We start from the raw sequence: 16,347 nt of genomic DNA, 5'->3' as shown, positions 1-16,347 counted from the left end.
GTCCTCTTGTCTGTTTGGTAACGAGACTAAAAACAGGACACTAGGGTAGGCTTGCAGCTGAAACTGCAATCAGGTGTGTTTGGAATTATTCAATATTCTGCTGAGATTTTCTATATGTTTCAATCTGGTTACTGCAGAAATGTGCGACATTTGCCATCATTCTGTTTTGAATGTGTTTTTAACAGTTTTGGAAACTGGAGTATGAACGAGAAAAGAGTTCATGGATTTCGGAGAATGTGGTGATTGATGCATTTTGTGTGAAAGCAATGAAAAATGATTCACAGTTTGGTCCACATACACTTCTATTTCACTGACTGTGTGAAGAGTTTTGACAATGTGACTTCAGTTTTGACTAATGCATGTTAGCAATTGAAAAAAACTGTAGTGATGGGCGTGTTACAGACGTGTGACAGTGGTGGGTTTAGGACTGCCTGCTGTAGGGACAGTTGTTGGCGTGTGTGTGTGTGTGTGTTCGCACAGCCTCCCTCCCCTGATCAGCTGGATGGTAATGTTGAATTAGGTTGTTGTTTGGTCGGTATGGGGACCATGTAGGCTACACAGGGCTGCCGTGAGGAGATGTTGAATTAGTGTTGGGGCACAGACAGATGTCCAGGGCCAGCTGTCTGACTACTGCAGCACAGGGACACACTGTTTCCCTCTCTCTCTAGTCGGTTGAAATGTACACTCGCAGATACTGTAGAGCAGGATTCCCCACCTGCCGGCCCGCAGGCTGAAAATCAGGGGATTTTATTTGGCCCTCCAAAATTGATATTTTTTTATTAGTTAATTGTTGAACATAAAAGACTGTAAAAACACCAGCAAATCAGCTCTAAGTGATTTTAATTTTGTAAATGTGTTCCAAAGTATTCCCACCCATAAAAGACAGATATTTGACCTAGATATTTTTTATGTATGTACCGTACATGTGAAGTTTTAAATGCATGTAGTTCTGTCCTTGAGCTGTTCTTGTCAATGAATGTTCTGTATTATTTCATGTTTCATGATGTGTGGACCCCAGGAAGAGTAGCTGCTGCTATCACAACAGCTAATGGGGATCCTAATACAATACAAAATATGTGATCGTATGCAAATGTGAGTAAGGTTTGAAATGTATTTTCTTTTGTCAAATATTATATCTGTTTGGGCCTAGAGGTCAATTTGCAGTCTACACATTTCTTGTAATTATGTTCCGGCCCCCTGACCATCCACTCAAGAAAAAATCAAAATAAATCAGCCCACGGCTGAATCTAGTTGATGATCCCTGCTGTAGAGACTCAACAGATCTGGCGTTCTGTTCTTGAGCAAGCCACTTAACCCTCATTTCTCCAGGGTCATCGTCATTATTGGCTGATCCCTGGCTGTGATCCCACTCTCCAAAGGTATCTCAGGGGGAGTGAGATATGCAAAAAGACATTTCCATTTCACACCTTTACAGGTTACCCACTTGACATATAGTGAAACAGGACTATATAAGCACCCCTAATTATTATTAATATTATTATTAATATTATATACAGCACATAGCCAAAATTGGAGAAACACCCTGACCATGACTAAATCTGGCTCTGTTTTCAGTCTATTTGGTTGAACCCGTACTCTCTCTCATGTGCATGTGGGGTGTCAGGAGGGTTGGGAATACCATTAGACAACAAAACAAAATATTTTCCATTCACATCAAACAATAATGTTGTATTGAAGGTACAGATTTTGAATTACAGGGATCTAAATGGGAAATTTGTCCGACAGCCGTGGGGAAATGTCTATTTTTACATTTCCTGTGTGAACTTGGATGCATAACTATAAATATAGATTTTTGGAATTAACTGTTTCAAATGAAACTGTTTTTCCGGGAAAACCTCTGAAAAACATAACTCTATTACCTCAATCGACCTTGAACACACAAACGTTTGTCAGGTCATTGTTATTTATGGTCATCTGGAAACAGTAGCTCTGAGTTGAAATTATCGGTGAATACGACTGTTTAATAGAATCACAAGTCCACTATGTTGACATGCATAGTGGGAAGGAACATCTTGGATAGTGGATTGCTTGATATAATGAATATTACGCTAGGAAACCATGCAGAAACCACAGCCTGGGAATCTAAACGGTTTCACGATTGTATTTTACATTGATGGACTGAAGGCTTTCATTATCTTGTTCAGCCAGTAGGGGGCGTCCATCCCTCCATTTCACATGACCATCTTGTCCCCTGTGATTGGCATGGATACCGTTCCCATAGTGCTGTTTGACATGACATGTCAACATATGGTCCTCATTAACTCCTGGGACCCTTGGAAATTCCCATGGTAACAAGCTATCCTGAAGAGCATTCTGGGAATTATCTGCAGTATTCTGAAAAAGAAAGACAGCATCAGGTTTCTCTTCAGGGCAGAACTGTCCAAGCTTAAATTGATTGGCTACATGTATACCTAGCTAACTTCCCTGATAATCTAGACTAGAGTTGACCAACAAAAGTGGAATGCGCGTTGATTAACTAATACAGTAACTGGCCAAACAAAGACAAATAACATTCAATTATAATCAGCATACCAGTAGTGTGGCATCTGGACAGTGGGACCAGGAAGTGCCCCTCACACTGTAATTTCAGCCATATTAGGAGTAGAAACAGTGCGGCTGGACTAATGAGCTAACTAACTGCAGGTGCCCATTAGGGACCCACTTATACCCAGTATTGACTGACTAAACCCCTCTCACTCTACCCAGCTTGCAGGTGCATTTGGATGGGATCGGGGCTAGAAGCTAAGGAATGGATCCCCCATGCCCATCTGCAAGGAATCCCAGAAGAGGTCCACACAGCCAGGCAACCAGCCTACAACCAACCCTCCCTCCAAGACCCAGGTATGAGAACCACTAACTTCAGTAATCTACAGCCAGTTACATATGACATTTTAGTCATTTACCAGATGCTCTGGTAGTGAGAGTATAGATTTAAATATTTTTCTCATACTAATTCCTCGTGGGAATCGAACCCATAACCCTGCCATTCTCTACCAACTGAGCTACACGAGACCATAGGGGGCTTGCTCAACCGCTGCCTGAATGTGGTGCACCTAAACCCTGAAAAACAGCCTGCTTCTGGATAATTTGTCTTGGGGCTGTTGTGAAGGGTTTGAGTGGGTTGTATGGAGGCATCAATGCGGGAACAGGCTCTAAAACCCTACTTGGAAGCAGCAGGTTGCCACGGGAACAATGCTCGTTCCTGATCGGCCTCATCCCAACCCTGCTGTGCCGAATAGGGAACTCTGTCAATTATTAGATGACACACACCGCAGACAGCAGCTGGTGTAGATAGACGAGGACAAAAGGTGGAAAAACAACAACAAAACGAGAATGGCCACTAGCCGATTTCTTGATAAAAAACATACTCAAAATGGAAAAGTGGCCCAGGTTCATTTGATCAACAGTGCTAGGGAAGATCAGAAATATAGCTCCAAAATAGCTCAATAAGATTCAACTCTGGGTAGGCCGTCATTGTAAATAACAATTTGTTCTTAACTGACTTGCCTAGTTAAATAAAAATAAAAAGACAATTAAAACTCTACGGTGCTCAGAATGCTAGATAGCCTAAGGAACTGCAGTTCAGGATTATCTGAAGTCCCCTCCCCCTTTCCTCCTCCTAGTTTAATCTTAACCCCCCAACCCAGCTCCTTACACCCCTTACTGTGAATTAAGCAATTAGGCCATGCGAGATACACACTAACGACTCTCCCTGGTCTTTTAAGATAACTGGAGGGAGGAGGGGACAGTAGGTGACATGTTGTTAGAGAGGATGCAGCAATCGGTCAGTTGTGTATTGGCTCAGTGGGAGCCTGACGTTGGGGAAGTGTGTGTGTGTGTGTGTGTGTGTGTGTGTGTGTGTGTGTGTGTGTGTGTGTGTGTGTGTGTGTGTGTGTGTGTGTGTGTGTGTGTAAACACTCCAGGTGATTGTGTGAACTTCCACTAATGGCCTCAGAGCTGTCAGCTTCGGAGGTAATGACAGCACCTCTGAGGCCAAGTAGCACCTCTAGAGACACCCTAACCCCCTGTCTCAAGGAATTGTCCCTCACAGATCAACTCCTTGTAATGGCCTCCTTGGAGTTTACAGTTGTCTTACCCTTAAGTGTGTGTCCTTTAATGTATTTATACTTGAGGTATTGCTTTTCAACAGGAAAAGTTCAAAAATCACTGGAGGACGTATTTAAGTTATTGAGGTACAGGCCGATTCCAGCTATTTACAAACATGGTTCAACTCACATGATCCACACACAACAAAGAGGCAGACTGTGAGAATAACTTCATACTAACCAACATCAACAAATTAGGTTTTGTTAAGTGTGAGTATTTAACAAACCTTAGCTTTTCTTTACTCACAACAATCAAATGATCAACATAATAATAATCCCTAACCCAATTCAACAACATAAAAACTCCTGACTCCATACAGGGTGTTATGTCATACATCACCGGATTGCGTGACATCATAGTGACGCAGGTCTCTAACTCCCTTTAACCCCAGTATCCAGCCCCCTCTGTAGAGGGCCTGTGTGTGTGTGTGTGTGTGTGTGTGTGTGCGCGCACCTTTGTTTTGCTGAGCGGTGGTATAAAAATCAGCAGGGCCACTGAGCTCCGAGTGCTGACCCCTTCATCCCTTCCACCTCGTCCAACCTGTTCTATCCCCTCCACCATTTCCACTTTAGAAAAATGTTAGTTCTAATCCCACTCGCCCATCTCCCCCTAATACCCACACAGTCAAGTTGAGGTGTGAATTCTCTCAAATTGACAAGTGTGTCCATATCCTGATTGCCCCCCCGGCGGCACGGGGTCATCCACTTCACTCCTCCCTGTTTACGGATGAGGTGATGAGGTGAGAGGTTTCACCACTTCCAAAAAAGGAGGAAAGAGGGAGGTAAAGGGGATTGGCAGTAGAGTAATCTGATGTTTACGATGCATTTACTGTAGCAGTAGGGTATTCTAATGTTTACTGTAGTAGTTGAGGGAATGAGCACAACATGCAGCTAGCTCTTTCTGGCCTCAGCGATGACAACTCACAACAAGCCTCAAACAGTAGGCCTACATAGATAATAGGTTATATAGACGGGTGTTTTTTATTGCAGCAAACCGATGCAAGGCGTGCACAACTTTGGGGCAAAACAGACAGCTTTGGTTTAATATATTTCCTCTCCAAATGTTTCTTGAAAACATACACTTAACAAAAATATAAACGCAACATGTAAAGTGCTGGTCCCATGTTTCATGAGCTGAAATAAAAGATCTCAGAAATGTTCCACATGCACAAAAATCTTATTTCTCTCAAATGTTGTCCACATCCCTGTTAGTGAGCATTTATCCTTTGCCAAGATAATCCATCCACCTGACAGGTGTGGCATATCAAGAAGCTTATTAAACAGCATGATCATTACACATGTGCACCTTGTTCTGGGGACAATAAAAGGCCACTCTAGAATGTGCAGTTTTGTCCCACAACACTGCCACAGATGTCTCAAGTTTTGAGGGAGCGTGCAATTGGCATGCTGACTGCAAGAATGTCCACCAGAGCTGTTGCCAAGGAATTGAATGTTCATGTCTCTACCATAAGCCTCCAAAGTTGTTTTAGAGAATTTGTCAGTACGTCTAACCGGCCTCACAACCGCTGACCATGTGTATGGCGTTGTTTTGCTGATGTCGATGTTGTGAACAGAGTGCCCCATGGCAGTGGTGGGATTATGGTATGAGCAGGCATAATCTATGGACAACGAACAATATTGCGTGTTAGCGATGGCAATTTGAATGCAAAGAGATACTGTGACGAGATCCTGAGGCGCATTGACGTGCCATTCATCCGACGCCATCACCTATTTTTTCAGCATGATAGTGCACGACCCCATGTCGCAAGAATCTGTACACAATTCCTGGAAGCTGAAAATGTCCCAGTTCTTCCATGGCCTGCACACTCACCAGACATGTCACCCATTGAGCATGTTTGGGATGTACTGGATTGACGTGTATGACAGCGTGTTCCAGTTCCCACTAATATTCAGCAACTTCGCACAGCCATTTAAGAGGAGTGGGACAACATTCCACAGGCCACAGTCAACAGCCTGATCAACTCTATGCGAAGGAGATGTGTCACTCTGCATGAGGCAAATGGTGGTCACACCACATACTGACTGGTTTTCTGATCAACACCCCTACCTTTTTTTAAAAGGTATCTGTGGCCAACAGATACAGATCTATATTCCCAGTCATGTGAAATCCATAGATTAGGGCATAGTGAATATATTTAATTTGACTGATTTCTTTATATATGTAACTAACTGCAACTCAGTAAAATCTTTGAAATTGTTGCATGTTGCATTTATATTTTTGTTCAGTATAAATACATTTGCACAATGAGCACTTGTCTCTCAAAAACATTTTCCACTCCCCATTCCACACAACCTGAGTCTAAGGCAGGGGTAATCAAATCGTACCCTACGAGGTCCAGAGCCTGTGTCACGGCTGTCGAATGGATCGGACCAAAGTGCAGCGTGGTTGTAGTTCCACATTTGATTAAATCCGTGAAACTTTTGCAAGACACAAAATAACTGAATATACAAAACAACAAACTGTGACGCAGAGAGAAACATAGACTACTCAAAAGATAATCACCCACAAAACCCAGGAAGAAAAACCCCTACTTAAATATGATCTCCAATCAGAGGTAACGAGGACCAGCTGCCTCCAATTGGAGATCAACCCAAAAAACAACATAGAAATAGAAAAACTAGAACTTAAACATAGAAATAGAAAACATAGAAAAACCCAAAACACACCCTGTCACGCCCTAACCTACTCTACCATAGAAAATCACATCTTACTATGGTCAGGACGTGACAGCCAGCCGGAGTCTGTTCTATCTGATAATTAATTACACCCACTTGGTGTCCCAGGTCTAAATCACATCCTGATTAAAGGGAAGAATTAACAACAAAAAAGCAGTGAAACTGGTTTTGAGGTCCAGAATTTGAGGGGGTCGAACGGAGTACCATGAACTGCCCACTCAAACTTTCTCTGACCTGTGTGACCTGCCCCTGATTGCTTGCTAGTCATGTTGTTAGGGGGCAGGACAGCCCCTCTGACTGTGCAGGCCACTGTCTCCTTACTCCTCCTCTGAGTGGACTTGTCTGATGGAGTGCGTGCATATGTGAGTTAATATTGTTATTGTAACTTGTGCTTGTGTGCGTATACAATTTACTGTTGGTAGCAGTTACTGATAATTGTTATCTTATCTAGCCTTGATCTATACAATCTTAATACAGGCATTTATATTTCTACAGTCCTTACAAATGGTATCATTGCTCTTGCATTGCTATTGCATTGGATTATTGCTCATGCTATGCTAATTGTGTACAGCCTATTCATGACTGTTTATCTCCTGTATTACAGAACCAAATCCTTCCCATGTTTATTTCCTGTCTGTTGTGCGTGTGAATGGGGAAATTCCACGGTGACAGAATAATGCTGTAACTCTGATTTTTCACTTTATAAACTCAGCGAGATTGCCACATTCCCCTCTGACCAGGGGAGGTGCTGTCACATCCTGACCATAGAAAGCTTTTATTTTCTATGGTAGAGTAGGTCAGGGCGTGACAGGGGGTTTTGTCTAGTTTATTTATGTTTATGTTGGTTCTAGTTTCTTTTTTCTATGTTGGGGGTTTTGTCTAGTTTATGTATTTCTATGTGGGGTTCTAGTTTCTGTATTTCTATGTTTTTTGGGGGGGATGATCTCCAATTAGAGGCAGCTGGTCATCGTTGTCTCTAATTGGGGATCATATTTAAGTTGTTGTTTTCCCACTAGGTTTTGTGGGAGATTATTTTGAGGTAGTGTATGTTTCACCTCTTCGTCACGGTTTGTTATTTTGTTTAGTAGTTTATTTGTATGTCTTGCATAGTTTCACAGTTATAATAAAATGTGGAATGATACACACGCTGCGCCTTGGTCTCCATCATATGACAGATGTGACAGGTGCTAGCAGGTCACAGATCTGCCCAAATGGAGAGTTGATACCTTCAGTTACAGTTGTTGGTTCGCTAGCTAGTGAATATTTGCCATATTAGCATAGGACATACTTTTTGTCATATAGTGTATGTGGACACCTGCTCGTCAAACATCTCATTCCAAAATCATGGGCATTTATGGGCATTTACTGCTATAACAGCCGCCACTCTTCTGGGAAGGCTTTCCACTAGATGTTGGAACATTGCTGCTGGGATTTGCTTCCATTCAACCATAAGAGCATTAGTGAGGTCGGTCACTGATGTTGGGCAATTAGGCCATGCTCGCAGTCGACATTCCAATTCATCCCAAAGGTGTTCGATGGAGTTGAGGTCAGGGCTCTGTGCATGTCAGTTAAGTTATTCACACCGATCTTGACAAACCATTTCTGTATGGACCTCGCTTTGTGCACAGGGACATATTATTTTTTATTTAACCTTTATTTAACTAGGCAAGTCAGTTAAGAATGATTTTTATTTACAATGACGGCCTACCCCGGCCAAACCCGGAAGATGCTGGGCCAATTGTGCACCGCCCTATGTGACTCCCGATCACGGCCGGACGTGATACAGCCTGGATTCGAACCAGAGACTGTAGTGACGCCTCTTACACTGAGATGCAGTGCCTTAGGCATTGTCATGCTGAAACAGGAAAGGGCCTTCCCTAAACTTTTGCCACAAAGTTGGATGCACAGAATCATCTAGAATGTCATTGTACTTTGTAGCATTAATATTTGCCTTCACTGGAACTTAGCCCTAGACCATTATACCTCCTCCACCAAGCTTTATAGTTGGCACAATGCATTCGGACAGGTTGCGTTCTCCTGGCAACTGCCAAACCCAGATTAGTCCGTCTGATTGTCAGTCAGTGAAGCGTGATTCATCACTCTAGAGAATGCGTTTCCACTGCTCCAGAGTCCAATGGCAGCAAGAACCATTTCATGAAGTTCCCGACGAACAGTTATTGTGTTGACTTTGCTTCCAGAGGCAGTTTGGAATTTGGTAGTGAGTGTTGCAACCGAAGACAGACGATTTTTACTCGTTACGTGCTTCAGCACTCAGCGGTCCCGTTCTGTGAGCTTGTGTGGCCTACCAGTTTGCGGCTGAGCCGTTGCTCCTGGATGTTTCCACTTTACTTACAGTTGACCGGGACAGCTCCAACAGGGCAGAAATTTGACGAACTGACATGTTGGAAAGGTGGCATCATACAACAGTGCCACGTTGAAAGTGACTGAGCGCTTCAGTAAGGACATTCTATGCCAATGTCTGTCTATGGGGATCGTGGGGCTGTGTGCTCGATTTTATACACCTGTCAGCAGCGGGTGTGGCTGAAATAACCAAATTCACTCATTTGAATGGGTGTCCACATACTACACCATATATACACCATATATACACAGTGAATTCGGAAAGTATTCAGATCCCTTGACTTTTTCCACATTTTGTTATGTTACATCCTTATTCTAAAATGGATTTAAAAAAAATTATAATCTCATCAATCTACACACAATACCCCATAATGACAAAGCAAAAATGGGTTTTTTGAAATAAAAAAATGGTAATATCACATTTACATAAGTATTCAGACCCTTTACTCAGTACTTTGTTGAAGCATATTTGGCAGCGATTACAGCCTCGAGTCTTCTTGCGTATGATGCTACATGCTTGGCACTCCTGTATTTGGGGAGTTTCTCCCATTCTTCTCTGCAAATCCTCTCAAGCTCTGTCAGGTTGGATGGGGAGAGTTGCTGCACAGCTATTTTCAGGTCTTTCCAGAGATGTTTGATCTGGCTCAAGTCCAGGCTCTGGCTTGGCCACTCAAGGACATTTAGAGACTTGTCCCAAAGCCACTCCTGCGTTGTCTTGTATATGTGCTTAGGGTCATTGTCCTGTTGGAAGGTGAACCTTTGCCCCAGTCTGAGGTCCTGAGCACTCTGGACCAGGTTTTCATCAAGGACCTCTCTGTACTTTGCTCCGTTCATATTTCCCTTGATCCTGCCACCACCATGCTTCACCGTAGGGATGGTGCCAGGTTTCCTCCAATCAAGTTGTCGAAACATCTCAAGGATGACCAATGGAAACAGGATGCACCTGAGCTCAATTTTGAGTCTCATAGCAAAGGGTCTGAATATTTTTTATAAATTTGAAAACATTTCTGAAAACCTGTTTTTGCTTTGTCAGGGAAAAAAGGGGGGAAAACGATTTAATCCATTTTAGAATAAGGCTGTATAGTAACAAAATGTGGAAAAAAATATCTGAATAGTTTCCAATTGCACTGTATATACAAATGTAAGTCAAAACACCACAAAACAAGACATGGTATCAAGAAGAAGATACAACTAGCTGAAACAAGCCACCACAATTCCCCACGTTGTTGTCATTGTTGCTAGCTATCTGACCGTTCAGAATGATAACACCACACAGCCTTTTGCCTCTACGATGCACACGCGCATCATTTCAGTTACGTTGTCAACCTACCCATCTATTAGGCAGGTTTGAAAAAGCATCAAGGATTTAGACCAAAATCCTTAAAAAAAATACAACAGCCTACATAAATATGGAAGTCGGTGACCAAGGAGAACAATATCAAAGGCATTTAATGCTTGACGCGGGATAATAGGATTGTCTCAGTAAGATGACCTCAGTCTCTGAAAAGAAAGACAAGCTACAAAGACAGGCACAAAACATTCCCTCTCCTTCTCACCCTCCCACTGCAGAATCCATCACACTACTCAATATACGCCATCTATTCAATATTCACTCACTACCAAATTAAAGCACATGTCAATGCTGGATTCCTGGTAAGATTAAAAGGAATAACTACTTAGAATTTATTTTATTACAATGTCATCAATATTTGATCAACAGTTGCTCTCTCTGGGGAAAAAAAAGCAGAAAGGTGCAGAGTGGACAGGTCTACTCTTAATTGAAATCATGTGAAGCAACTGGATCCTATCATGACAACACTAGAGGACAAGTAGGTTGTCTAGATACACATTCCAGCACCACCTCCACACTGAACCAGTTGAGGTATGTGGAATCCTCCTTCAGCAAGGCAGCTCAGGCTGCAAGCAAAGCACCAGTCCCAGTCTCACTCCTAGCCCTAACATATCTGAGCCGCAGCTATGCTGACCCCCCCCTTCCCCCCCGACCCTTGCCCCTGCCCCATGCCCCTCCCCCACGCTGTGTAAAAACAAATCTCCTTTCCTGCTCCGAGCCCTGAAACTATTGAGTCAACAAATGCCAGCTAGAGACTGCAAGGCAGACAGGCAGGCAAGCAGTCAGCGCCGATGGAAGAAGGGGTGGAGTCTCTCTCTTTAATAAACCTGGATTGGAGCCAAAGGCAGATTATTTTCAGACAATAACCACCTGTTAAAATCAGCACAGGGACAAAAAAGGGAGAATTAAACAGAGAGCTAAGGAGGGAAGGACCGATGGCTCTCTAACATGTGGTTGGCTAAAGAGTGGCCCCTGGAAGGTATTTGGAATGACTTCAAGGCACTCATATGGGGATTCAATTGTGTGGATTTGTAGTATTTTTTCCATGGTGTACTATTCCGGAGAAATGTAATCCAGGTGCCAAATTTGTTTCCAATTCGGTTTTCAATTGTACTATGCATTTTTGTATTTGTATTTATTAAGAATCCCCATTAGCTGCTGCCAAGGCACCAGCTACTCTTCCTACGGTCCAATAACAATTACATACAATAAAACAATACATAACACAAGACATTATTACATACTACCATAACATATCTACAATACAAAATCAATAATAAAGCAAAATAACAATATTCAAATGTATGTGTGTGTAGAGTGCGTGTTAGCGAATGATGTGTCTCTTCACAGTCCGCGCTGTTCCGTAAGGTGTAGGTTTATCTGTTTTTTAAAATCAGATTTTACTGTTAAACTGAGTTACTTGATGTGGAAGAGTTCCATGTAGTCACGGCTCTGTACGGTACTGTGCGGTACCCAGAGTCTGTTCTGGATTTGTGGACTGCGAAGAGACCCCTGGTGGCATGTCTTGTGGGGTATGTATGGGTGTCTGAGCAGTGTGCTAGTCATTTAAATAGACAGCTCTGTTTTTTTAACATGACAATCAATACCTCTCACAAAGACAAGCAGTGATGCAGTCAATCTCTCCTCCACTCTGAGCCAGGAGAGATTGACTTCAGTGGCGGTCGGTGCCATTTAAGATGAGGGAGGACGTTGTTTTTTATGAGAATGGCTTTATTTCTATTACAGCATATTGGATTACTGTCATCCATATTCCATTCACCAAGATCAATGTAACAGAGATAGGTTTAGGCTACTACATGATACTCTAATGTTCCCTATACCCATCATGAGGTTGCGACAAGCTGGCCTATGAATGAAAGTTTACAGCGTAGGTGCACAGGTTGAGAGAAATGTGAGTAATCAAGGTGACAGACACTGACACATTCAATACCGCCTTGCACACTCTTGCCTGAATCTAGCTGTTTTAGGGTGTAATCATTAGTCTAACTGTTGCAAAGGAATAATTGAACGTTTCTATTTTGTTCCGTTTAAGGAACTTTGTCAACAGAATCGACGGAATGAATAAACCCCTGATCACACGCAAACACAGTTCACTTTCATAGCAGCCACATACAAACAGCATGATCCCTTTGATCGTTGCATAATTCTTTCTCGCATCTACGCACTCTCCTCCTCTCACCTTTTCCCTTCGCTTATGGACTTCAGTGCAGAACACATCAGCTCTGTGACCTGGCAACAAAAAAAACTTTACAAGCAAAACCTTCATATCATAACCACTAACTGTTACACACAGCCTACACACACAGCCTACATCGGTGTCACCATATTAACGTCATAGTCAACATGGCTACTAGGACTAACGCATTAGTAAACCCACTACAATCATGCAGTACAGTGTACAGTCAGCAGCAAGCAGTTACACCGACAGGCCGCAGTGGCAATCAATTAATAAAACCTAAGGCTTACCTTGAGTTCCAGCCTTGGATAGCCATAGCCAGCTAGCTAACATAGCATCCCTCTCTGTTTAATCCGGATGTTTGAGTCGGCTCAGCTAGCTAGCTGTATTCATTAACTTAAGTGTACAATAGGTGAAAAAAAATACAACTAAATATAGCTCTCTCTCGCTTCTCCTTAATTTTTTAAAGAAATGAATTTGTTCCAAACTATTCCAACTATTGTGTTTCTCTCTCTTTGAGTTAACTTTTCACCACTGCAGTGCTAGCTAGCTGTAGCTTATGCTTTCAGTACTATATTCATTCTCTGATCCTTTGATTGGGTGGACACCATGTCTATGCACGCTACAAGAGCTCTGATAGGTTGGATGATGTCCTCTGGAAGTTGTCATAATTACTCTGTAAGTCTATGGAAGGGGGTGAGAACCAGGAGCGTCCTAGGTTTTGTATTGATGTCAATGTACCCAGAAACTAGCTGTCCTCCGGCTACACCATGGTGCTACCCTGCAGAGTGCTGTTGAGGCTACTGTAGACCTTTATTGCAAACCAGTGTGTTTTAATCAATAATTCGGTGATGTGATTGTATTTAGTATAGTTTAATCTAAAAATTATAACTTTTTAAAAATGTTTCACTATTTAAAAAAAATATACATTCACTGAGGGTGGTCCTCCCCTTCCTCCTTTGAGGAGCCTCCACTGATTGACATGCATATTATCAATGCTGGCTCTCCGTGTACATCTAAGGGCCATGCTGCTCTGTTCTGAGCCAATTGTAATGTGCCTATGACCCTCTTTGTGGCACTTGACCACATTAATGGACAGTATTCCAGGTGTGACAAAACTCGTGCCTGTATGGCTTGTCTTGTTGATAGAGATGTCAAGAAAGCAGAGTAACGCTTTATTATGAACAGACCTCTCCCCATCTTAGCTACCGTTGCATCAATGTGTTTTGTCGATGACAGTTTACAATCCAGGGTTACACCAAGCAGTTTAGTCTCCTCAACTTGCTCAATTTACACATTATTTAGTTGAGGTTTTGTCACGTCCTGACCAGTATAAGGGGTTATTGGTTATTGTAGTTTGGTCAGGACGTGGCAGGGGGTATTTGTTTTATATGGTTCGGGGTGTGTGTGTATGTAGAGGGGTGTTGAATTTATGTGTTCCGGGGTTTTTGGTTTATGTTCTTGTTTTGTATTCTAGGGTTTCTATGTTGTTTATTTCTGTGTTGGCCTGGTGTGGCTCTCAATCAGGAACAGCTGTACATTGTTGTTGCTGATTGAGAGTCATACTTAGGCCGCCTGTTTCACCTGTTAGTTTGTGGGAGATTGTGCTGTGTATAGCTTTGTGCCTTACCGGCCTGTTATTCGTCGTTGTGTTTTGTATACGTGTTTGTTTTGGGTTTTCCTTCTTTGTCCGTAATAAAGAAGATGAGTGTACATATTCCCGCTGCGTTTTGGTCTTTACCCTACGACACCCGTGACAGGTTTAGGGTTTAGTGAATGATTTGTCCCAAATACAATCCTTTAAATTTTTGAAATATTTAGGACCAGCTTATTTCCTGCCACCCATTCTGAAACTGACTGCAGCTCTTTTTAAGTGTTGCATTGATTTCACTTACTGTGGTAACTGACGTGTACAGTGTTTAATCATCAGCATACTTAGACATACACTTAGTCATGTACTAAGTAGGCTGGTCTTGATCTTATGTAGTGCCATTGCCTCTTCTTCTTGCAAAACAATGAAGCAAATAGGCCTAATGGCAAAAGAGAGATACAAAGCCCATTTGCACACACTTCACCAACAGTATTTCAGCACAAACCTAGTGAATAATTCTAAATGAAATCCTAGAACTGCGATTTTTCATTAATGCAAGATGCAAGTTTGCCGACTTCCTAATTTCTGGGTTATATCATGATGGCAACAATCCACCACAGTTATTATGTTGACAGAGGGTAGACGTAGTAGCCCATGGAAACAGTGGCAGCTACTACATAACTGGCAGGGAAACTCAAAACAAAGCCCTCGGCTGGGTGGTGTGTTAAACAGTAGCAGCTAATTAAACGTCCTGACAGCCATGCTAGGCCTGTCCTCGTTTCTCAAATACCTCACAGTGCTGAATTTGTATTTTTAAACATTCCCGCTCACACACCCTCTCCTTCTTTCTCTCTCCCGCTCTCTCTTTCTCTCCCGCTCTCTCCCCTCTCTCTTTGTCTCTCTGTCTCTCCGTCCCTCTCGCTCTCTCTCCGTCTGTCCCTCTCTCCCGCCATCTCCCTCTCCGTCCGTCTCCCTCTCCGTCCGTCTCCCTCTCCGTCCGTCTCCCTCTCCCGCCGTCTCCCTCTCCCGCCGTCTCCCTCTCCCTCGCTACTAGCCCACGTGGCCAATGTCAACAGGAGGTGGGGCTCTTGGCAGACACATAAAGAAAAGGATGCTGCTGCCTGTATGGATCCTTTCAAAGGATAGTGTTGTCTTACGCCTGCTCCAAAAATTAGCCTGCCTGACAGCCAAGGTGTGCCAAAACAAAACCCAGAAGAAACATTGGAAATGAGGGCAGGGCATGACTCGCGTACTCTGAAGACGAAGCTAACTGTCTTGAGAGACTGAGTAGAAGAAGCAAGCTCCAAGGAGTCGTAAAGAAGCCACGAGGCAATGGGGGAACTCCTGAGACCTATGACAGCTTGAGAGAAACTGATGAAACCGAAAGAAGAACCAGGAAGTCAAGACGGAGAGAGGGGTGGTGGAAAAATCCCCCTAGAGCTCGGCATGAGTTTCCTTGAGTCACACACACACACACACACACACACACACACACACACACACACACACACACACACACACACACACACACACACACACACACACACACACACACACTTCCTGTCTGACTAAAGGAAGGGGGGAGTGTGCCTCCCTGCTACTCTCCAATCCTCTGTTTCTCAGACAGACAGATAAGCCCAGAGAGCTTGTAGTCAGTTTAAAGGGATTGGACGGCGGAGTGGAACCCATGTCCTGTCACTGTGCAGATCCAGTCCGGTGCTTGGGGCCAGCCGTAGTCATAGTGTGCACTACTGTGTGCGGCTGAAGGAGAAGAAGGGAAAAAAGGGGGGAAAGAAAGCCCAGGCCCTTTGTGTGGTGGACAGACTCACCAGGAGAGAGGTTTTCTCATTACTTCAGCTTCGCCAGCAAGGCAAGGCAAGACTCTACCACTGACACACACACATACACACCAAACACGAACACACACACACACATACACACGCACACACACACCGAACACACACACACAACTTGTCCACACGGCGTGCTGGCTGGCTGCTTCTCTGCCAGTTACATATGTGTG

The 16,347-nt window shown here is 43.2% G+C and overlaps 1 long non-coding RNA gene across 1 annotated transcript; it reads right to left on the bottom strand.

Annotated features, from left to right (window-relative positions):
- Positions 1-1,659: 1,659 nt before the first annotated feature.
- Positions 1,660-16,242, bottom strand: LOC115202313 (uncharacterized). Its single transcript, XR_003879939.1, has 2 exons — positions 16,154-16,242; positions 1,660-2,355 (listed from the first exon to the last, which is right to left on the bottom strand). It is a non-coding gene; the product is annotated as an uncharacterized LOC115202313 (long non-coding RNA).
- Between the last annotated feature and the right edge of the window lie 105 nt (positions 16,243-16,347).

This window comes from Salmo trutta, chromosome 11, assembly GCF_901001165.1.
Source record: "Salmo trutta chromosome 11, fSalTru1.1, whole genome shotgun sequence".
NCBI lineage: Eukaryota > Metazoa > Chordata > Actinopteri > Salmoniformes > Salmonidae > Salmo > Salmo trutta.
This window is presented reverse-complemented; position numbering and strand designations above follow the sequence as displayed.